The sequence below is a fragment of the Salmo salar genome, chromosome ssa02, assembly GCF_905237065.1.
Source record: "Salmo salar chromosome ssa02, Ssal_v3.1, whole genome shotgun sequence".
Classification (NCBI taxonomy): Eukaryota; Metazoa; Chordata; class Actinopteri; order Salmoniformes; family Salmonidae; genus Salmo; species Salmo salar.
In genome coordinates, this window is record NC_059443.1 from 74,587,145 (window position 1) to 74,610,751 (window position 23,607).

Genomic DNA, 23,607 nt, shown 5'->3' on the forward strand with positions numbered 1-23,607 from the left:
AAAGTCCCATATATTACCCACCACTGCGACCTGTACACTCTCGTTGGCTGGCCCTCACTTCATACTCGTCGCCAAACCCACTGGCTCCAGGTCATCTACAAGACCCTGCTAGGTAAAGCCCCGCCTTATCTCAGCTCACTGGACACCATAGCAGCACCCACCCGTAGCATGCGCTCCAGCAGGTATATCTCACTGGTCACCCCCAAAGCCAATTCCTACTTTGGTCGCCTTTCCTTCCAGCTCTCTGCTGCCAATGACTGGAACAAACTGAAAAATCACTGAAGTTGGAGACTCATATCTCCCTCACTAGCTTTAAGCACCAGCTGTCAGAGTAGCTCATAGATCACTACACCTGTACATAGCCCATCTGTAAACAGCCCATCCAACTACCTCATCCCCATACTGTATTTATTTATTTATCTTACTCTTCACCCCAGTATCTCTACTTGCACTTTCATCTTCTGCTCATCTACCATTCCAGTTTTTAATTGCTATATTGTAATTACTTCGCCACCATGGCCTATTTATTGCCTTACGTCCCTTATCTTACCTCATTTGCACACACTGTATATAGAGTTTTCTTTTTTTCTACTGTATTATTGACTGTATGTTTGTTTATTCCATGTGTAACTCTGTGTTGTTTTATGTGTTGAACTGCTGTGCTTTATCTTGACCAGGTCGTAGTTGTAAATGAGAACTTGTTCTCAACTAGCCTACCTGGTTAAATAAAGGTGAAATAAAAAATAAAAATAAAACTGCTTGACGATTTTTGTAATACAGACTCAAAAGAGATGAACTGTAGCGCCCCTGTGTGGTGTGATAAGGAATTGCACATATAACATGGAATATTTGGGAGTGAACCAGGGGAATCTTCATAGATGTGGGAAGTAGGGGTCCTGAGGGTGCTGCAGCATCCCCTGAAAAATCGGAATAAAAAAATAGGAGGTATGGCTAAGCAAGCACAGTGACGTTCTTTTTAAAAAAAAATAATACGATTCATAATAATCATAAGGTTTGTAAAGCGCTTTCGTTATACAAGAATAATCTCAAAGGGCATCAATCTCAAAGTGCATTTTACATGTCAGCAGTTAATTATGTTTTCAAGACAAAGCACTTTAAAAATCTAAAAGCTTTGATTTGACTTTCTTATAAAGTTATTATAAAGCTATTATAAGCTGTTATAAAGGTTTTATAAAGGTATTATACGGGTATTACAAGCAGTTATAAAGGTATTATAAGCTATTATAAGCTATTATTAAGGTATTATACAGGTATTATACAGGTATTAAAAGCAGTTATAAAGGTATTATAAGGTATTATAAAGGTATTATACAGGTATTAAAAGCAGTTATAAAGGTATTATAAGCTATTATAAAGGTATTATAATGGTGTTTCACGTTGCTATAAAGGTGTAATAAATGTGTTATAAAGCTGTTATAAAGCTGTTATAAAGTTGGTATCTTAACTTGGTTTAACAGTGTGTTGTGTACCGACTAACGACTACCTACAATCTCACTATAAAGTTGTTATAGGGGTGTTATAAAGCTGTTATGAAGTACCTGTGATGTGCTGACACATGTTGTCCACCAGGATGGAGGTACAGGTGTGACAGCCAGACAGAACCACATCCCTCCTGCGCTCCCAGCCACCTCCATACACCTGAAAACACACACACACACACACACACACACACACACACACACACACACACACACACACACACACACACACACACACGTTAGAACCAATTTAATAACTGAAACTGAACCCACCAACCTTCCCATTGGACTGTTTCTTCTCCTCTTTAGAGCCGTGGCTCTGGACTGCATAACTCTTTGTGACCTGAAGGTGGAGCCGTCTCCACCTGCTATCCAGATACTGTAGCAGAGCATCCTCCAGTAGCACCCCACTGTTGGGGATCACATCCTGGGAGAGGAGAGGAGGGGTGCACAGGTCAAGAACAAGGGGATACAACCATGGAGTAGATTTGGATCCATAGACAGGAAGTGACGCGTGTTCTTCCAGGATGTTGCAGTAAGGGTCTGTGTCTCACAGCTGGTTCTGCACACGCTCCAGGAGACAGGAACAGTAGTGGCGTCTGTAGAGGGGTGTGAAGTCCTTCATCACGCCAGTCGTTCAGCCTGCAGGTACACACCATAGAGGTAGATAGAGGTTCCTTCTTATAGAACATGATACACACCAGGGGTGTGTTCAATAGTCACACAGTGGCAAAACGTTTTGCAAAGGAAACAAACATTTATTTTGGACAAATTCAGGTAGGTCCTTTCCAGTTTCATTCTGTTTGGTTCTGTTTGGTTCCTAGTGAATAAACCCCAGTAGAAAGTTTGTTGTGCTTGCGGACAATAGAGGTAGATAGAAAGTCCTTTTTTTGCAGGTGTGCCACTATAGCAATGCTCATTATAGAGCGACTGAGCCGAAGAAAATAACCTCTCTGGTTGAAAACGTGGCATCGATATGAGTCAGATAGTTTTTTTGTTCTAGTTGCAAAATTGACTACAAAGTGGAAATAGAATTTTTGGTCATAAAGTCAGTACTTTCAAAACAGAGTTTTATGAGCTTTGTGTAACTGAGGATGTCTCAACTTACATGAGGGTTAGGCTTGGGGATTGGATTTAAATCCTGCCCACACGGGACCACTGCCTGGCAATAATCTGGATCACAGCTGCCCGATGTGCTGCGATGCACGCTATCCAATCTCTCTCCAGAATCAACCTACAACCTGCCCATTTATTTACAGACAGCCAAACTAACCATCAGCACGCCTCAGACTCATTTAGACAGTCATATATACAACACACAAATGTTATGTTGAAAGAAGAAGATTTTTTTTTTTTTATAAACGGATTGTGGTTTTTCCAACTGAAACATGGTCACATTGCTGAGCTAACGTCTCCAAACACAACTGTCATCTAAGATACCACTCTATAAATGACCAAATTCAGAACACTCAGAACTTGAGATTCTTGACCAATTACGTTCACGTTATCATGCTGCACCACACGGATTTTATGGTGGCATCATCACATCAACCCCCCCCTCCCCACCCCAACAACCAGCTTTCCCTTGTGAGAAATAGGGAAACCAGTAAACCAATAAACCAGTAAACCAATAAACCAGTAAACCAGTAAACCAGTAAACCAATAAACCAGTAAACCAGTAAACCAATAAACCAGTAAACCAGTAAACCAATAAACCAATAAACCAGTAAACCAGTAAACCAGTAAACCAGTAAACCAGTAAACCAATAAACCAGGAAACCAGTAAACCAATAAACCAGTAAACCAATAAACCAATAAACCAGTAAACCAGTAAACCAATAAATCAGGAAACCAGTAAACCAATAAACCAGTAAACCAGTAAACCAATAAACCAGTAAACCAGTAAACCAATAAACCAGTAAACCAGTAAACCAGTAAACCAATAAACCAGGAAACCAGTAAACCAATAAACCAGTAAACCAGTAAACCACGGGTGTCCAACTCATTACTAGCCCGGGTCTGCTGATAGCTGCTTTATTGAGGAAAGTATTCACATGCAACAATATGTGGTTGTTTTATCTAGCTTAGTTGAAAGCACTGACTGTAAGTCTCTCTGGTTAAGAGAGTCTGCTGAATGAGAGAGGGAGAGAGAGAGAGAGAGAGAGAGAGAGAGAGAGAGAGAGAGAGAGAGAGAGAGAGAGAGAGAGCGAGGAAGCTAGTAAGAAGGGGAGAGAGGGGTCGGGGACAGAGGGAGGAGAGGTGAGAGAGGGGAGAGCGAGAGGGGAGAGAGGGGAGAGCATGAGGGAGAGAGGTAAAGTGTGTTGTAATTTCAAATGCATTAAACAGTGATAACCACACTTGCATTGTCTGGAGTCCAGGTAACAGGTATGTCGACCCCCCATTTCTCTCTTTCTCTCTTTCTGTCCCTCTATCAGACCTCTGAATATATCCTCCAAAGAGGAGTCTTGAACTCTCCTCTTTGGAAGTTCTTCTTTTCTCTTCCCTCGCTTTAACTTCCTCACCTTCACTCCCTCTCTCTGTCACACATGGCTCATTTAACTCATTACTATCCTACCATATTGACTGTACAGTGTCCAACTCTCAGGATGTCTCTCTGTCACCTTCTCTCCCTGTCTCTCTGTCACCTTCGCTCCCCGTCTCTCTGTCACCTTCTCTCCCTGTATCTCTGTCACCTTTTCTCCCCGTCTCTCTGTCACCTTCTCTCCCCGTCTCTCTGTCACCTTCTCTCCCCGTCTCTCTGTCACCTTCTCTCCCTGTCTCTCTTTCAACTTCTCTCCCTGTCTCTCTGTCACCTTCTCTCCCTGTCTCTCTTTCACCTTCTCTCCGTCTCTCTGTCACCTTCTCTCCCTTTCTCTATGTCACCTTCTCTCCCTGTCTCTCTGTCACCTTCTCTCCCTGTCTCTATGTCACCTTCTCTCCCTGTCTCTCTATCACACATAGCTCATTTAACTCATTGGTATTCTACCATATTGACTGTAAACACTCAGGCTGTCACTCAAATAGACCCCTCTTCCTTATATAGTGCACTACTTTTGGCAAAGATCCATAGGGCTCAGGTAGTGAACTATATAGGGAATAGAGTGTCATATGGGACATAGCCTGTGCAACTTCCATACAACAACAACCTCCAGCAACACACTGTTAAGTACACACTACTCTCTCTGTCCTGCTCTTGGCACGCACACACACACACACACACACACACACACACACACACACACACACACACACACACACACACACACACACACACACAGCTCCTGTATAACATGTAGTTACAACACATGACTACAGCTCCTGTATAACACGCTACTACAACACATGACTACAGCTCCTGTTTAACCTGTTAGGGATAGGTGGCAGTATTGACACGGCCGGATAAAAAACGTACCCGATTTAATCTGGTTACTACTCCTGCCCAGTAACTAGAATATGCATATAATTATTGGCTTTGGATAGAAAACACCCTAAAGTTTCTAAAACTGTTTGAATGGTGTCTGTGAGTATAACAGAACTCATATGGCAGGCAAAAACCTGAGAAGATTCCAAACAGGAAGCGCCCTCTCTGACAAGTTGTTGTTCATCTTGGCTCTTTTTATTGAAGACTGAGGATCTTTGCCGTAACGTGACACTTCCTACGGCTCCCATAGGCTCTCAGAACCCGGGAAAAAGCTGAATGATATCGAGGCAGCCTCTGGCTGAAAGACATTATCGCGTTTGGATAGTGGCTGGTCAGAGTACTCTGAGACTCACGCTCGTGCACGAGGGCACGAGATGTATTTATTTTCTATCTCTTTGTACGTATACAGGCTTTCCCGGTCTGAATGTTATCGCTTTTTTACGAGAAAAATGGCGTAAAAATTTATTTTAAACAGCGGTTGACATGCTTCGAAGTACGGTAATGGAATATTTAGAATTTTTTTGTCACGAAATGCGCCATGCTCGTCACCCTTATTTACCCTTTCGGATAGTGTCTTGAATGCACGAACAAAACGCCGCTATTTGGATATAACAATGGATTATATGGGACCAAACCAACATTTGTTATTGAAGTAGAAGTCCTGGGAGTGCATTCTGACGAAGAACAGCAAAGGTAATAACATTTTTCTTATAGTAAATCTGACTTTGGTGAGTGCTAAACTTGCTGGGTGTCTAAATAGCTAGCCCTGTGATGCCGGGCTATCTATTGAGAATATTGCAAAATGTGCTTTCACCGAAAAGCTATTTTAAAATCGGACATATCGAGTGCATAGAGGAGTTCTGTATCTATAATTCTTAAAATAATTGTTATGTTTTTTGTGAACGTTTATCGTGCGTAATTTAGTAAATTCACCGGCAGTGTTCGGTGGGAATGCTAGTCACATGCTAGTCACATGCTAATGTAAAAAGCTGGTTTTTGATATAAATATGAACTTGATTGAACAAAACATGCATGTATTGTATAACATAATGTCCTAGGGTTGTCATCTGATGAAGATCATCAAAGGTTAGTGCTGCATTTAGCTGTGGTTTGGGTTTATGTGACATTATATGCTAGCTTGAAAAATGGGTGTCTGATTATTTCTGGCTGGGTACTCTGCTGACATAATCTAATGTTTTGCTTTCGTTGTAAAGCCTTTTTGAAATCGGACAGTGTGGTTAGATTAACGAGAGTCTTGTCTTTAAAATGGTGTAAAATAGTCATATGTTTGAAAAATTGAAGTTTTTGCATTTTTGAGGTATTTGAATATCGCGCCACGGGATTACACTGGCTGTTGAGTAGGTCCCACCTAGCCCATAGAAGATAACACGTAGTTACAACACATGACTACAGCTCCTGTATAACATGTTACTAGAACACAGACTCCAGCTCCTGTATAACATGCTACTACAACACACGACTACAGCTCCTGTATAACATGTAGTTACAACACATGACTACAGCTCCTGTATAACATGTAGTTACAACACATGACTACAGCTCCTGTATAACATGCTACTACAACACATGACTACAGCTCCTGTATAACATGTAGGTACAACACATGACTACAGCTCCTGTATAAGATGTAGTTACAACACATGACTACAGCTCCTGTATAACATGCTACTACAACACATGACTACAGCTCCTGTATAACATGTAGTTACAACACATGACTACAGCTCCTGTATAACATGCTACTACAACACATGACTACAGCTCCTGTATAACATGTAGTTACAACACATGACTACAGCTCCTGTATAACCTGCTACTACAACACATGACTACAGCTCCTGTATAACATGTAGTTAAAACACATGACTACAGCTCCTGTATAACATGCTACTGCAACACATGACTACAGCTCCTGTATAACACGCTACTACAACACATGACTACAGCTCCTGTATAACATGCTACTACAACACATGACTACAGCTCCTGTATAACATGCTACTACAACACATGGCTACAGCTCCTGTATAACACGCTACTACAACACATGACTACAGCTCCTGTATAACATGCTACTACAACACATGACTACAGCTCCTGTAAAACATGTAGTTACAACACATGACTACAGCTCCTGTATAACTTGTAGTTACAACACATGACTACAGCTCCTGTATAACATGCTACTACAACACATGACTACAGCTCCTGTATAACATGTAGTTACAACACATGACTACAGCTCCTGTATAACATGCTACTACAACACATGACTACAGCTCCTGTATAACATGTAGTTACAACACATGACTACAGCTCCTGTATAACATGTAGTTAAAACACATGACTACAGCTCCTGTATAACATGCTACTGCAACACATGACTACAGCTCCTGTATAACACACTACTACAACACATGACTACAGCTCCTGTATAACATGCTACTACAACACATGACTACAGCTCCTGTATAACATGCTACTACAACACATGGCTACAGCTCCTGTATAACACGCTACTACAACACATGACTACAGCTCCTGTATAAATTGCTACTACAACACATGACTACAGCTCCTGTATAACATGTAGTTACAACACATGACTACAGCTCCTGTATAACTTGTAGTTACAACACATGACTACAGCTCCTGTATAACATGCTACTACAACACATGACTACAGCTCCTGTATAACATGCTACTACAACACATGACTACAGCTCCTGTATAACATGTAGTTAAAACACATGACTACAGCTCCTGTATAACATGCTACTGCAACACATGACTACAGCTCCTGTATAACACGCTACTACAACACATGACTACAGCTCCTGTATAACATGCTACTACTACACATGACTACAGCTCCTGTATAACATGCTACTACAACACATGACTACAGCTCCTGTATAACACGCTACTACAACACATGACTACAGCTCCTGTATAACATGCTACTACAACACATGACTACAGCTCCTGTATAACATGTAGTTACAACATATGACTACAGCTCCTGTATAACTTGTAGTTACAACACATGACTACAGCTCCTGTATAACATGCTACTACAACACATGACTACAGCTCCTGTATAACATGCTACTACAACACATGACTACAGCTCCTGTATAACATGTAGTTACAACACATGACTGCAGCTCCTGTATAACATGTAGTTACAACACATGACTACAGCTCCTGTATAACATGTAGTTACAACACATGACTACAGCTCCTGTATAACATGCTACTACAACACATGACTACAGCTCCTGTATAACATGTAGTTACAACACATGACTACAGCTCCTGTATAACATGTAGTTACAACACATGTCTACAGCTCCTGTATAACATGCTACTACAACACATGTCTACAGCTCCTGTATAACATGCTACTACAACACATGACTACAGCTCCTGTATAACATGTAGTTACAACACATGTCTACAGCTCCTATATAACATGCTACTACAACACATGACTACAGCTCCTGTATAACATGTAGTTACAACACATGACTACAGCTCCTGTATAACATGTAGTTACAACACATGTCTACAGCTCCTGTATAACATGCTACTACAACACATGTCTACAGCTCCTGTATAACATGCTACTACAACACATGACTACAGCTCCTGTATAACATGTAGTTACAACACATGTCTACAGCTCCTATATAACATGCTACTACAACACATGACTACAGCTCCTGTATAACATGTAGTTACAACACATGACTACAGCTCCTGTATAACTTGTAGTTACAACACGTGACTACAGCTCCTGTATAACATGTAGTTACAACACATGACTACAGCTCCTGTATAACATGTAGTTACAACACATGTCTACAGCTCCTGTATAACATGCTACTACAACACATGACTACAGCTCCTGTATAACATGCTACTACAACACATTTAGCAGACGCTCTTATCCAGAGCGACTTACAAATTGGTGCATTCACCTTATGATATTCAGTGGAACAACCACTTTACAATAGTACATCTATATCTTTTTGGGGGGGAGGGTGGGGGGGGGGTTAGAAGGATTACTTAATCCTATCCCAGGTATTCCTTAAAGAGATGGGGTTTCAGGTGTCTCCGGAAGGTGGTGATTGACTCCGCTGTCCTGGCGTCGTGAGGGAGCTTGTTCCACCATAGGGGTGCCAGAGCAGCGAACAGTTTTGACTGGGCTGAGCGGGAACTGTGCTTCCGCAGAGGTAGGGAGGCGAGCAGGCCAGAGGTGGATGAACGCAGTGCCCTTCTTTGGGTGTAGGGACTGATCAGAGCCTGAAGTTACGGAGGTGCCGTTCCACTCACAGCTCCGTAGGCAAGCACCATGGTCTTGTAGCAGATGCGAGCTTCAACTGGAAGCCAGTGGAGTGTGCGGAGGAGCGGGGTGACATGAGAGAACATATTCAAGTGGCCAATGATTTGAGACTTTATGTTGGCAGCAGCCTCTCTGTGTTAGTGATGGCTCTTTAACAGTTTGATGGCCTTGAGATAGAAGCTGTTTTTCAGTCTCTCGGTCCCAGTTTTGATGAACCTGTACTGACCTCGCCTTCTGGATGATAGCGGGGTGAACAGGTAGTGGCTCGGGTGGTTGTTGTCCTTGATGATATTTTTGGCCTTCCTGTGACATCGGGTGCTGTAGGTGTCCTGGAGGGCAGGTAGTTGCCCCCGATGATGCTTTGTGCAGACCGCACTACTCTCTGGAGAGCCTTGCGGTTGAGGGGCGGTGCAGTTGCCATAGCAGGCGGTGAAAGCAGGCGGTGTGCATCTGTGAAAGATTGTGAGGGTTTTAGGTCACAAGCGATATTTCCTCAGCCTCCTGAGGTTGAAGAGGGGATGACAGAAGTGAGTGCTACGGGCGATAGCGATTTAGTTCAGTTACCTTAGCTTTCTTGGGAACAGGAACAATGGTGACCATCTTGAAACATGTGGGAACAGCAGACTGGGATGGGGATTGATTATGCCCATAAACACACCAGTCAGCTGGTCTGCGCATGCTCTGAGGATGTGGCTAGAGATGCCGTCTGAGCTGACAGCATTGTGAGGGTTAACACGTTTAAAGGTTTTACTCATGTCAGCCACAGAGAAGGAGAGCTCACAGTCTTTTTAAAATTTTTATCCTAGGGGTGGATCAGCTTAATATTGCGGAAAAATATTGCTTCCATCAATGTAATTGTCTGCATCATTTCCAATCCCCCATATTTTTGGGGGGTAAATATATATATCCATACACGCATGCATACAGTGGGGCAAAAAAGTATTTAGTCAGCCACCAATTGTGCAAGTTCTTCCACTTAAAAAGATGAGAGAAGCCTGTAATTTTCATCATAGGTACACTTCAACTATGACAGACAAAATGAGAAAAAAATTCCAGAAAATCACATTGGAGGAATTTGAATGAATTTATTTGCAAATTATGGTGGAAAATAAGTATTTGGTCAATAACAAAAGTTTATCTCAATAGTTTGTTATATACCCTTTGTTGGCAATGACACAGGTCAAACGTTTTCTGTAAGTCTTCACAAGGTTTTCACACACTGTTGCTGGTATTTTGGCTCATTCCTCCATGCAGATCTCCTCTAGAGCAGTGATGTTTTGGGGCTGTCGCTGGGCAACACGGACTTTCAACTCCCTCCAAAGATTTTCTATGGGGTTGAGATCTGGAGACTGGCTAGGCCACTCCAGGACCTTGAAATGCTTCTTACGAAGCCACTCCTTCGTTGCCCGGGCGGTGTGTTTGGGATCATTGTCATGCTGAAAGACCCAGCCACGTTTCATCTTCAATGCCCTTGCTGATGGAAGGAGGTTTTCACTCAAAATCTGACGATACATGGCCCCATTCATTCTTTCCTTTACACGAATCAGTCGTCCTGGTCCCTTTGCAGAAAAACAGCCCCAAAGCATGATGTTTCCACCCCCATGCTTCACAGTAGATATGGTGTTCTTTGGATGCAACTCAGCATTCTTTGTCCTCCAAACACGACGAGTTGAGTTTTTACCAAAAAGTTATATTTTGGTTTCATCTGACCATATGACATTCTCCCAATCCTCTTCTGGATCATCAAAATGCTCTCTAGCAAACTTCAGACGGGCCTGGACATGTACTGGCTTAACCTCTATGGGCTAGGTGGGACGCTTTCAACAGCCAGTGTAATCCCGTGGCGCGATATTCAAATACCTCAAAAATGCAAAAACTTCAATTTTTCAAACATATGACTATTTTACACCATTTTAAAGACAAGACTCTCGTTAATCTAACCACACTGTCCACAACGAAAGCAAAACATTAGATTATGTCAGCAGAGTACCCAGCCAGAAATAATCACACACCCATTTTTCAAGCAGGCATATAATGTCACAAACGATAAACGTTCACAAAAAGCATAACAATTATTTTAAGAATTATAGATACAGAACTCCTCTATGCACTCGATATGTCCGATTTTAAAATAGCTTTTCGGTGAAAGCACATTTTGCAATATTCTCAGTAGATAGCCTGGCATCACAGGGCTAGCTATTTAGACACCCAGCAAGTTTAGCACTCACCTAAGTCAGATTTACTATTTGAAAAATGTTATTACCTTTGCTGTTCTTCGTCAGAATGCACTCCCAGGACTTCTACTTCAATAACAAATGTTGGTTTGGTCCCAAATAATCCATAGTTATATCCAAATAGCGGCGTTTTGTTCGTGCGTTCAAGACACTATCCGAAGTGTAAATAAGGGTCACGAGCATGGCGCATTTCGTGACAAAAGATTTCTAAATATTCCATTACCGTACTTCGAAGCATGTCAACCGCTGTTTAAAATCAATTTTTATGCCATTTTTCTCGCAAGAAAGCGATAATATTCCGACCGGGAATCTGCGTTTAGGTAAACAGACGAAAGAAAATAAAGCATGGGGTCGACAGTACTGTGACCAGCCACTATCCAAACGCGCTACTTTTTTTCAGCCAGAGCCTGCAAAGCCACGATTCAGCTTTTTGCCGCCTTCTGAGAGCCCATGGGAGCCGTAGGAAGTGTCACGTAACAGCAGAGATCCCCTGTAATGGATAGAGATAATCAAGAAGGCCAAGAAATTGTCAGACAGGGCACTTCCTGCATGGAATCTTCTCAGGTTTTGGCCTGCCAAATGAGTTCTGTTATACTCACAGACACCATTCAATCAGTTTTAGAAACTTTGGAGTGTTTTCTATCCAAAGCTAATAATTATATGCATATTCTAGTTTCTGGGCAGGAGTAATAATCAGATTAAATCGGGTACGTTTTTTATCCGGCCGTGAAAATACTGCCTCCTAGCCATAACAGGTTAATTGGTTGTAATTTTGGGTAGAGCAGACATTTCCATATGTCTGTGTAGCTGCATGTGTGACATCACTCCACCAGTCCTATTTATAATATCATTCACTAAAATTATACATTTTTTAAACATTTCTTCAAAAAGACAGTTTTTTTAATCAATTACTATATTTGAATTTAACCACAATATTTGTTGTATTATTTGTTCTGTCTTTTCAGGTGGATTAAACTGAAATTGCAACCAACTTTCTAAGGCTTGTTTAAAAAATAAAGATATTTTGGAGATTATTTCCTTTTCAAACAACCGAAAGTGGGCAGGTGTAATCTGAATAAAGGGAAAAAGGCCCTTCTTGAACATAGGATGAGACATTCGTACCAATTTACTAGAAAACCAGTTTGGATTTAAGTATAACTTTGGTATGACTGATGCCTTTAGTGAGGGGTCTAATGCTTTAATATTTAATCATTTCTGCCCTCCGAATTCATATTCGTTATATAAATAGGCCCTTTTAATTTTATCTGGCTTGCCGTTCCAAATAAAATGGAATATTTTTGTTCATATAATTTAAAAAGCAGGTCACTAGGTGTAGGCAAAACCATAAGCAAATAGGTAAACTGTGATATGATTAAAGAGTTTATCAGGGTGATTTTTCCACAAATAGACAGGTATTTTCCTTTCCAGGGTAGCAAGATCTTATCTATTTTTGCTAACTTTCTAAAAAAAAAAATGATTGGAGTGAGATCCTTTCTTTCTTTTGGGATTTGTATACCGAGTATGTCCACATCTCCGTCAGACCATTTAATTGGTAAACTACATGGTAATGTAAAATTTGCTTTTTTAGTGATCCAATACGTAATATCATAATTTGGTTTTAATCCAGAGAGGATAGAAAAAGTATCTAGATCCTCTATGAGGCCGTGGAGAGACTCTAATTGTGGTTTTAAAAGAAAACATGAATCATTGGCGTACAATGACACCTTTGTTTTAAAGCCACGGATTTCTAATCCCTTAATATTATTGTTTGATCTAATCTTACCAGCTAACATTTCAATGGCAATAATACATAAATATGCCGATAGTGGAAATCTTGTTTTACTCCTCTAGATAGTTTAAAACTTTCTGAGATGTAGCCATTATTTACTATTTTACACCTAGGGTTACTATACATAACTTTAACCCATTTTATAAGAGATTCCCCAAAATTGAAATATTCCACTGGTATGCCATCCAGCCCTGGAGTTTTCCCATCCTTAAAGGCCCAATTGCATCAAGCAGTTCCTCCTCTGTAATTTGGCCTTCACATGAGTCTTTCTCTACAGATGTTAATTTTACATTATTATTAGCGAAAAAAACATACAATTAGTTCCAGTTAGTGGAGATGGAGGAGCCTGAAACGAAAACATATTCTTAAAGTACTTTACTTCCCATTTCAAAATATAATTTGGTGAATCATGTGTGACTCCATCATTTCTAACAAGTTTTAATCCATATTTTTGGTAGCATTTCTATATTGAAGATTGAAAAAGAATTTGGTGCATTTTTCCCCATATTCCATCCAGTTCGCTTTATTTTTATATATTACACTGGATCTTTCTTGAATAAGTTCCTCCATTTATTTTTGTTTTTCCTGTAACTTATTCTGTGCCTCTATGGTACCGTTTTTATTGCTATCTAACTGTACTGTTAGTCCTTCAATTTCTTTTGTTAATATGGACTCTTTTGATCTAAATTGCTTTTGTTTTATAGATGAGTACTGAATTGCATGGCCTCTAAAGGCACACTTAAAAGTGTGCCTTTACACTTTTTTAACTTTTGGTGCCAGAGAGAATGGCATAAGAAAGTAATCAAGACGTCTAGCTTGATTAAGCCTCCGCCATGTATATCTCACTAGGTCAGGGTATTTAAGTCTCCATATATCCACTAATTCCAATATATCCATGATATTCATGATTTCCATAAGTGCCTGTGGGTGATAGTTTGTAGTGTGATTTCCTTTCCGGTCCATAGAGGTATTTAAGACCGTATTAAAATCTCCCACCATAATAATAGTGTTGCTTGTAGGGTTGATAAATTCTTATATATATTTTCAAAGAAGCTTGGATCATCATTATTCAGAAGGTATAGGTTAATAAGCCATATCTGTCTAACATGTAGTTACAACACATGACTACAGCTCCTGTATAACATGTAGTTACAACACATGTCTACAGCTCCTGTATAACATGCTACTACAACACATGTCTACAGCTCCTGTATAACATGCTACTACAACACATGACTACAGCTCCTGTATAACATGTAGTTACAACACATGTCTACAGCTCCTATATAACATGCTACTACAACACATGACTACAGCTCCTGTATAACATGTAGTTACAACACATGACTACAGCTCCTGTATAACATGTAGTTACAACACATGTCTACAGCTCCTGTATAACATGCTACTACAACACATGTCTACAGCTCCTGTATAACATGCTACTACAACACATGACTACAGCTCCTGTATAACATGTAGTTACAACACATGTCTACAGCTCCTATATAACATGCTACTACAACACATGACTACAGCTCCTGTATAACATGTAGTTACAACACATGACTACAGCTCCTGTATAACTTGTAGTTACAACACGTGACTACAGCTCCTGTATAACATGTAGTTACAACACATGACTACAGCTCCTGTATAACATGTAGTTACAACACATGTCTACAGCTCCTGTATAACATGCTACTACAACACATGACTACAGCTCCTGTATAACATGCTACTACAACACATGACTACAGCTCCTGTATTACATTTACATTACATTTATGTCATTTAGCAGACGCTCTTATCCAGAGCGACTTACAAATTGGTGCATTCACCTTATGATATTCAGTGGAACAACCACTTTACAATAGTACATCTATATCTTTTTGGGGGGAGGGTGGGGGGGGTTAGAAGGATTACTTAATCCTATCCCAGGTATTCCTTAAAGAGGTGGGGTTTCAGGTGTCTCCGGAAGGTGGTGATTGACTCCGCTGTCCTGGCGTCGTGAGGGAGCTTGTTCCACCATAGGGGTGCCAGAGCAGCGAACAGTTTTGACTGGGCTGAGCGGGAACTGTGCTTCCGCAGAGGTAGGGAGGCGAGCAGGCCAGAGGTGGATGAACGCAGTGCCCTTCTTTGGGTGTAGGGACTGATCAGAGCCTGAAGTTACGGAGGTGCCGTTCCACTCACAGCTCCGTAGGCAAGCACCATGGTCTTGTAGCAGATGCGAGCTTCAACTGGAAGCCAGTGGAGTGTGCGGAGGAGCGGGGTGACATGAGAGAACATATTCAAGTGGCCAATGATTTGAGACTTTATGTTGGCAGCAGCCTCTCTGTGTTAGTGATGGCTCTTTAACAGTTTGATGGCCTTGAGATAGAAGCTGTTTTTCAGTCTCTCGGTCCCAGTTTTGATGAACCTGTACTGACCTCGCCTTCTGGATGATAGCGGGGTGAACAGGTAGTGGCTCGGGTGGTTGTTGTCCTTGATGATATTTTTGGCCTTCCTGTGACATCGGGTGCTGTAGGTGTCCTGGAGGGCAGGTAGTTGCCCCCCGATGATGCTTTGTGCAGACCGCACTACTCTCTGGAGAGCCTTGCGGTTGAGGGCGGTGCAGTTGCCATAGCAGGCGGTGAAAGCAGGCGGTGTGCATCTGTGAAAGATTGTGAGGGTTTTAGGTCACAAGCGATATTTCCTCAGCCTCCTGAGGTTGAAGAGGGGATGACAGAAGTGAGTGCTACGGGGCGATAGCGATTTAGTTCAGTTACCTTAGCTTTCTTGGGAACAGGAACAATGGTGACCATCTTGAAACATGTGGGAACAGCAGACTGGGATGGGGATTGATTATGCCCATAAACACACCAGTCAGCTGGTCTGCGCATGCTCTGAGGATGTGGCTAGAGATGCCGTCTGAGCTGACAGCATTGTGAGGGTTAACACGTTTAAAGGTTTTACTCATGTCAGCCACAGAGAAGGAGAGCTCACAGTCTTTTTTAAAATTTTTATCCTAGGGGTGGATCAGCTTAATATTGCGGAAAAAATATTGCTTCCATCAATGTAATTGTCTGCATCATTTCCAATCCCCCATATTTTTGGGGGGTAAATATATATATCCATACACGCATGCATACAGTGGGGCAAAAAAGTATTTAGTCAGCCACCAATTGTGCAAGTTCTTCCACTTAAAAAGATGAGAGAAGCCTGTAATTTTCATCATAGGTACACTTCAACTATGACAGACAAAATGAGAAAAAAAATTCCAGAAAATCACATTGGAGGAATTTGAATGAATTTATTTGCAAATTATGGTGGAAAATAAGTATTTGGTCAATAACAAAAGTTTATCTCAATAGTTTGTTATATACCCTTTGTTGGCAATGACACAGGTCAAACGTTTTCTGTAAGTCTTCACAAGGTTTTCACACACTGTTGCTGGTATTTTGGCTCATTCCTCCATGCAGATCTCCTCTAGAGCAGTGATGTTTTGGGGCTGTCGCTGGGCAACACGGACTTTCAACTCCCTCCAAAGATTTTCTATGGGGTTGAGATCTGGAGACTGGCTAGGCCACTCCAGGACCTTGAAATGCTTCTTACGAAGCCACTCCTTCGTTGCCCGGGCGGTGTGTTTGGGATCATTGTCATGCTGAAAGACCCAGCCACGTTTCATCTTCAATGCCCTTGCTGATGGAAGGAGGTTTTCACTCAAAATCTGACGATACATGGCCCCATTCATTCTTTCCTTTACACGAATCAGTCGTCCTGGTCCCTTTGCAGAAAAACAGCCCCAAAGCATGATGTTTCCACCCCCATGCTTCACAGTAGATATGGTGTTCTTTGGATGCAACTCAGCATTCTTTGTCCTCCAAACACGACGAGTTGAGTTTTTACCAAAAAGTTATATTTTGGTTTCATCTGACCATATGACATTCTCCCAATCCTCTTCTGGATCATCAAAATGCTCTCTAGCAAACTTCAGACGGGCCTGGACATGTACTGGCTTAACCTCTATGGGCTAGGTGGGACGCTTTCAACAGCCAGTGTAATCCCGTGGCGCGATATTCAAATACCTCAAAAATGCAAAAACTTCAATTTTTCAAACATATGACTATTTTACACCATTTTAAAGACAAGACTCTCGTTAATCTAACCACACTGTCCACAACGAAAGCAAAACATTAGATTATGTCAGCAGAGTACCCAGCCAGAAATAATCACACACCCATTTTTCAAGCAGGCATATAATGTCACAAACGATAAACGTTCACAAAAAGCATAACAATTATTTTAAGAATTATAGATACAGAACTCCTCTATGCACTCGATATGTCCGATTTTAAAATAGCTTTTCGGTGAAAGCACATTTTGCAATATTCTCAGTAGATAGCCCGGCATCACAGGGCTAGCTATTTAGACACCCAGCAAGTTTAGCACTCACCTAAGTCAGATTTACTATTTGAAAAATGTTATTACCTTTGCTGTTCTTCGTCAGAATGCACTCCCAGGACTTCTACTTCAATAACAAATGTTGGTTTGGTCCCAAATAATCCATAGTTATATCCAAATAGCGGCGTTTTGTTCGTGCGTTCAAGACACTATCCGAAGTGTAAATAAGGGTCACGAGCATGGCGCATTTCGTGACAAAAGATTTCTAAATATTCCATTACCGTACTTCGAAGCATGTCAACCGCTGTTTAAAATCAATTTTTATGCCATTTTTCTCGCAAGAAAGCGATAATATTCCGACCGGGAATCTGCGTTTAGGTAAACAGACGAAAGAAAATAAAGCATGGGGTCGACAGTACTGTGACCAGCCACTATCCAAACGCGCTACTTTTTTTCAGCCAGAGCCTGCAAAGCCACGATTCAGCTTTTTGCCGCCTTCTGAGAGCCCATGGGAGCCGTAGGAAGTGTCACGTAACAGCAGAGATCCCCTGTAATGGATAGAGATAATCAAGAAGGCCAAGAAATTGTCAGACAGGGCACTTCCTGCATGGAATCTTCTCAGGTTTTGGCCTGCCAAATGAGTTCTGTTATACTCACAGACACCATTCAATCAGTTTTAGAAACTTTGGAGTGTTTTCTATCCAAAGCTAATAATTATATGCATATTCTAGTTTCTGGGCAGGAGTAATAATCAGATTAAATCGGGTATGTTTTTTATCCGGCCGTGAAAATACTGCCTCCTAGCCATAACAGGTTAATTGGTTGTAATTTTGGGTAGAGCAGACATTTCCATATGTCTGTGTAGCTGCATGTGTGACATCACTCCACCAGTCCTATTTATAATATCATTCACTAAAATTATACATTTTTTAAACATTTCTTCAAAAAAGACAGTTTTTTTAATCAATTACTATATTTGAATTTAACCACAATATTTGTTGTATTATTTGTTCTGTCTTTTCAGGTGGATTAAACTGAAATTGCAACCAACTTTCTAAGGCTTGTTTAAAAAATAAAGATATTTTGGAGATTATTTCCTTTTCAAACAACCGAAAGTGGGCAGGTGTAATCTGAATAAAGGGAAAAAGGCCCTTCTTGAACATAGGATGAGACATTCGTACCAATTTACTAGAAAACCAGTTTGGATTTAAGTATAACTTTGGTATGACTGATGCCTTTAGTGAGGGGTCTAATGCTTTAATATTTAATCATTTCTGCCCTCCGAATTCATATTCGTTATATAAATAGGCCCTTTTAATTTTATCTGGCTTGCCGTTCCAAATAAAATGGAATATTTTTTGTTCATATAATTTAAAAAGCAGGTCACTAGGTGTAGGCAAAACCATAAGCAAATAGGTAAACTGTGATATGATTAAAGAGTTTATCAGGGTGATTTTTCCACAAATAGACAGGTATTTTCCTTTCCAGGGTAGCAAGATCTTATCTATTTTTGCTAACTTTCTAAAAAAAAAAAAATGATTGGAGTGAGATCCTTTCTTTCTTTTGGGATTTGTATACCGAGTATGTCCACATCTCCGTCAGACCATTTAATTGGTAAACTACATGGTAATGTAAAATTTGCTTTTTTTAGTGATCCAATACGTAATATCATAATTTGGTTTTAATCCAGAGAGGATAGAAAAAGTATCTAGATCCTCTATGAGGCCGTGGAGAGACTCTAATTGTGGTTTTAAAAGAAAACATGAATCATTGGCGTACAATGACACCTTTGTTTTAAAGCCACGGATTTCTAATCCCTTAATATTATTGTTTGATCTAATCTTACCAGCTAACATTTCAATGGCAATAATACATAAATATGCCGATAGTGGAAATCTTGTTTTACTCCTCTAGATAGTTTAAAACTTTCTGAGATGTAGCCATTATTTACTATTTTACACCTAGGGTTACTATACATAACTTTAACCCATTTTATAAGAGATTCCCCAAAATTGAAATATTCCACTGGTATGCCATCCAGCCCTGGAGTTTTCCCATCCTTAAAGGCCCAATTGCATCAAGCAGTTCCTCCTCTGTAATTTGGCCTTCACATGAGTCTTTCTCTACAGATGTTAATTTTACATTATTATTAGGGAAAAAACATACAATTAGTTCCAGTTAGTGGAGATGGAGGAGCCTGAAACGAAAACATATTCTTAAAGTACTTTACTTCCCATTTCAAAATATAATTTGGTGAATCATGTGTGACTCCATCATTTCTAACAAGTTTTAATCCATATTTTTGGTAGCATTTCTATATTGAAGATTGAAAAAGAATTTGGTGCATTTTTCCCCATATTCCATCCAGTTCGCTTTATTTTTATATATTACACTGGATCTTTCTTGAATAAGTTCCTCCATTTATTTTTGTTTTTCCTGTAACTTATTCTGTGCCTCTATGGTACCGTTTTTATTGCTATCTAACTGTACTGTTAGTCCTTCAATTTCTTTTGTTAATATGGACTCTTTTGATCTAAATTGCTTTTGTTTTATAGATGAGTACTGAATTGCATGGCCTCTAAAGGCACACTTAAAAGTGTGCCTTTACACTTTTCAACTTTTGGTGCCAGAGAGAATGGCATAAGAAAGTAATCAAGACGTCTAGCTTGATTAAGCCTCCGCCATGTATATCTCACTAGGTCAGGGTATTTAAGTCTCCATATATCCACTAATTCCAATATATCCATGATATTCATGATTTCCATAAGTGCCTGTGGGTGATAGTTTGTAGTGTGATTTCCTTTCCGGTCCATAGAGGTATTTAAGACCGTATTAAAATCTCCCACCATAATAATAGTGTTGCTTGTAGGGTTGATAAATTCTTATATATATTTTCAAAGAAGCTTGGATCATCATTATTCAGAAGGTATAGGTTAATAAGCCATATCTGTCTAACATGTAGTTACAACACATGACTACAGCTCCTGTATAACATGCTACTACAACACATGACTACAGCTCTGTTTATGATGTGATTTCAACACAGATCATGGTGATACCTACAGCAGAAACAAAACCCTCTGGTCAGCAGGATTGGACTCAATTCCATTTCCATTCCAGTCACCTCTAGAAGTACACTGAATGTCGTATTTCAAATATCTTCACTGCTTTTCAATCAGGAAAACATTTAAACTCAGCAAAAAAGATACATCCCTTTTTCAGGACTCTGTCTTTCAAAGATAATTTGTAAAAATGCAAATATCTTCATAGATCATCATTGTACAGGGTTTAAACACTGTTTCCCATGCTTGTTCAATGAATCATAAACAATTAATGAACATGGACCTGTGGAATGGTCGTTAAGACACTAACAGCTTACTAACGGTAGGCAATTAAGGACAGTTATGAAAACTTAGGACACTAAAGAGGCCTTTCTACTGACTCTTAAAAACACCAAAGGAAAGATGCCCAGGGTCCCTGCTCACCGGTGTGAACGTGTCTTAGGCATGCTGCAAAGAGGCATGAGGACTGCAGATGTGGCCAGGACAATAAATTGCAATGTCCGTACTGTGAGACACCTAAGACAGCGCTACAGGGAGACAGGATGGACAGCTGATCGTCCTCGCAGTAGCAGACCACGTGTAACAACACCTGCACAGGATCGGTACATCCGAACATCACACCTGCGGGACAGGTACAGGATGGCAACAACAACTGCCCGAGTTACACCAGGAACGCACAATCCCTCCATCAGTGCTCAGACCGTCCGCAATAGGCTGAGAAAGGCTGGACTGAGGGCTTGTAGGCCTGTTGTAGGGCAGGTCCTCACCAGATATCAACGGCAACAATGTTGCCTATTGGCACAAACCCACCGTCGCTGGACCAGACAGGACTGGCAAAAAGTGATCTTCACTGATGAATCGAGGTTTTGTCTCACCAGGGGTGATGGTCGGATTCACGTTTATCGTCGAAGGAATGAGCGTTACACCGAGGCCTGTACTCTGGAGCGGGATCGATTTGGAGGTGGAGGGTCCATCGTGGTCTGGGGCGGTGTGTCACAGCATCATCTGGCTGAGCTTGTTGTCATTGCAGGCAATCTCAATGCTGTGCGTTACAGAGAAGACATCCTCCTCCCTCATGTGGTAACCTTCGTGGAGGCTCATCCTGACATGACCCTCCAGCATGACAATGCCACCAGCCATACTGCTCGTTCTGTGCGTGATTTCCTGCAAGACAGGAATGTCAGTGTTTGCCATGGCCTGCGAAGAGCCCGGATCTCAATCCCATTGAGCACGTTTGGGACCTGTTGGATCGGAGGGTGAGGGCTAGGGCCATTCCCCCCAGAAATGTCCGAGAACTTGCAGGTGCCTTGGTGGAAGAGTGGGGTAACATCTCACAGCAAGAACTGGCAAATCTGGTGCAGTCCATGAGGAGATGTACTGCAGTACTTAATGCAGCTGGTGGCCACACCAGATACTGACTGTTACTTTTGATTTTGACCCCCCCCTTTGTTCAGGGACACAATATTCAATTTCTGTTAGTCACAAGTCTGTGGAACTTGTTCAGTTTATGTCTCAGTGTTTGAATCTTGTTATGTTCACTTAAATATTTACACATGTTAAGTTTGATGAAAATAAACGCAGTTGACAGTGAGAGGATGTTTCTTTTTTTTGCTGATTTTATATAATCACATAACATGTCTTAAACCTTAATAATCCTTAATAATATTATAAACAATTATGACAAATGGAAATATTCCAAAACCATTTTTTTTATGAATTCAAATTCAAAATCTATGTTTTTAAATTGGCAGTGTTTCCTGCATATTGACTAACCTCTATGTCTCTCTGGAGATCCTGTGGTTCTGGATCCAAACACTTTACACCCAGATCTCATCCTGTCTGAGGATCTGACCAGAAGTGGTCCGAGCCGGAATCTTCCCAACAACCCAGAGAGTATTTATAAATATGGGGCGGTCCTTGGCTCTGGAATGTTTGACTCAGGACACCACTGCTGGGAAGTGTTGGACTGTGAGTTTGTGGAGGAGTTGATGCCCTTGCCACCAAAGTTTCCAGAGAGCCTGTAAAAATAAAAGACAACCTACGTACATACAAACCCAATTTTGAGCTATACATTGTCTGAATGGTAATATTATTTGTAACAAGGAGGAATCTGAAGAGGATGATTGTGATGCTGGACTGGGACAGAGGAGAGGTGTCCTTTGTTAATGCTGCCAACAACAAAATCCTCAACACGTAATACCACAGATTTACAGAGAAGATGTATCCACTCTTCTTTACACTAGATAATTACCCTGTTTAGATGTTACCTGCTAAGGTATCTGTTACAGTGGAAAATGCTACGTGATGACGGCATGGAAATAAAATACATCCTTTGCTACGCCTGATGGTTTATATTATGTGATATATGGTTATCGTAACTGGAAGCTAAGTGTCACTTGCCACATCATCATGACTCTAAACGTACCATCATGATGCTAAACGTATCATCATGACTCTAAACGTACCATCACGACTCTAAACGTATCATCATGACTCTAAACGTACCATCATGACTCTAAACGTATCATCATGACTCTAAACGTATCATCATGACTCTAAACGTATCATCATGACTCTAAACGTACCATCATGACTCTAAACGTATCATCATGACTCTAAACGTACCATCATGATGCTAAACGTACCATCATGACTCTAAACATACCATCATGACTCTAAACGTACCATCATGATGCTAAACGTATCATCATGATGCTAAACGTATCATCATGACTCTAAACGTACCATCATGATGCTAAACGTATCATCATGACTCTAAACATACCATCATGACTCTAAACGTACCATCATGATGCTAAACGTATCATCATGACGATGTGGCAAGTGACA

The 23,607-nt window shown here is 40.7% G+C and overlaps 1 protein-coding gene across 3 annotated transcripts in view; it reads right to left on the bottom strand.

The window, feature by feature from the left end:
- The window catches only part of LOC106592756 (nucleoredoxin-like protein 1), a 32,222-nt gene extending 9,586 nt beyond the window's left edge, over nucleotides 1–22,636 (bottom strand). For all 3 annotated transcript variants that reach the window (XM_014184111.2, XM_014184103.2, XM_014184082.2), the window contains exons 1-2: nucleotides 22,531–22,636; nucleotides 1,560–2,141 (exon numbers count right to left, since the gene is read on the bottom strand). The gene's annotated coding sequence lies outside the window, so the exon portion shown is untranslated. The remainder of the gene's footprint in view (nucleotides 1–1,559; nucleotides 2,142–22,530) is intronic.
- Between the last annotated feature and the right edge of the window lie 971 nt (nucleotides 22,637–23,607).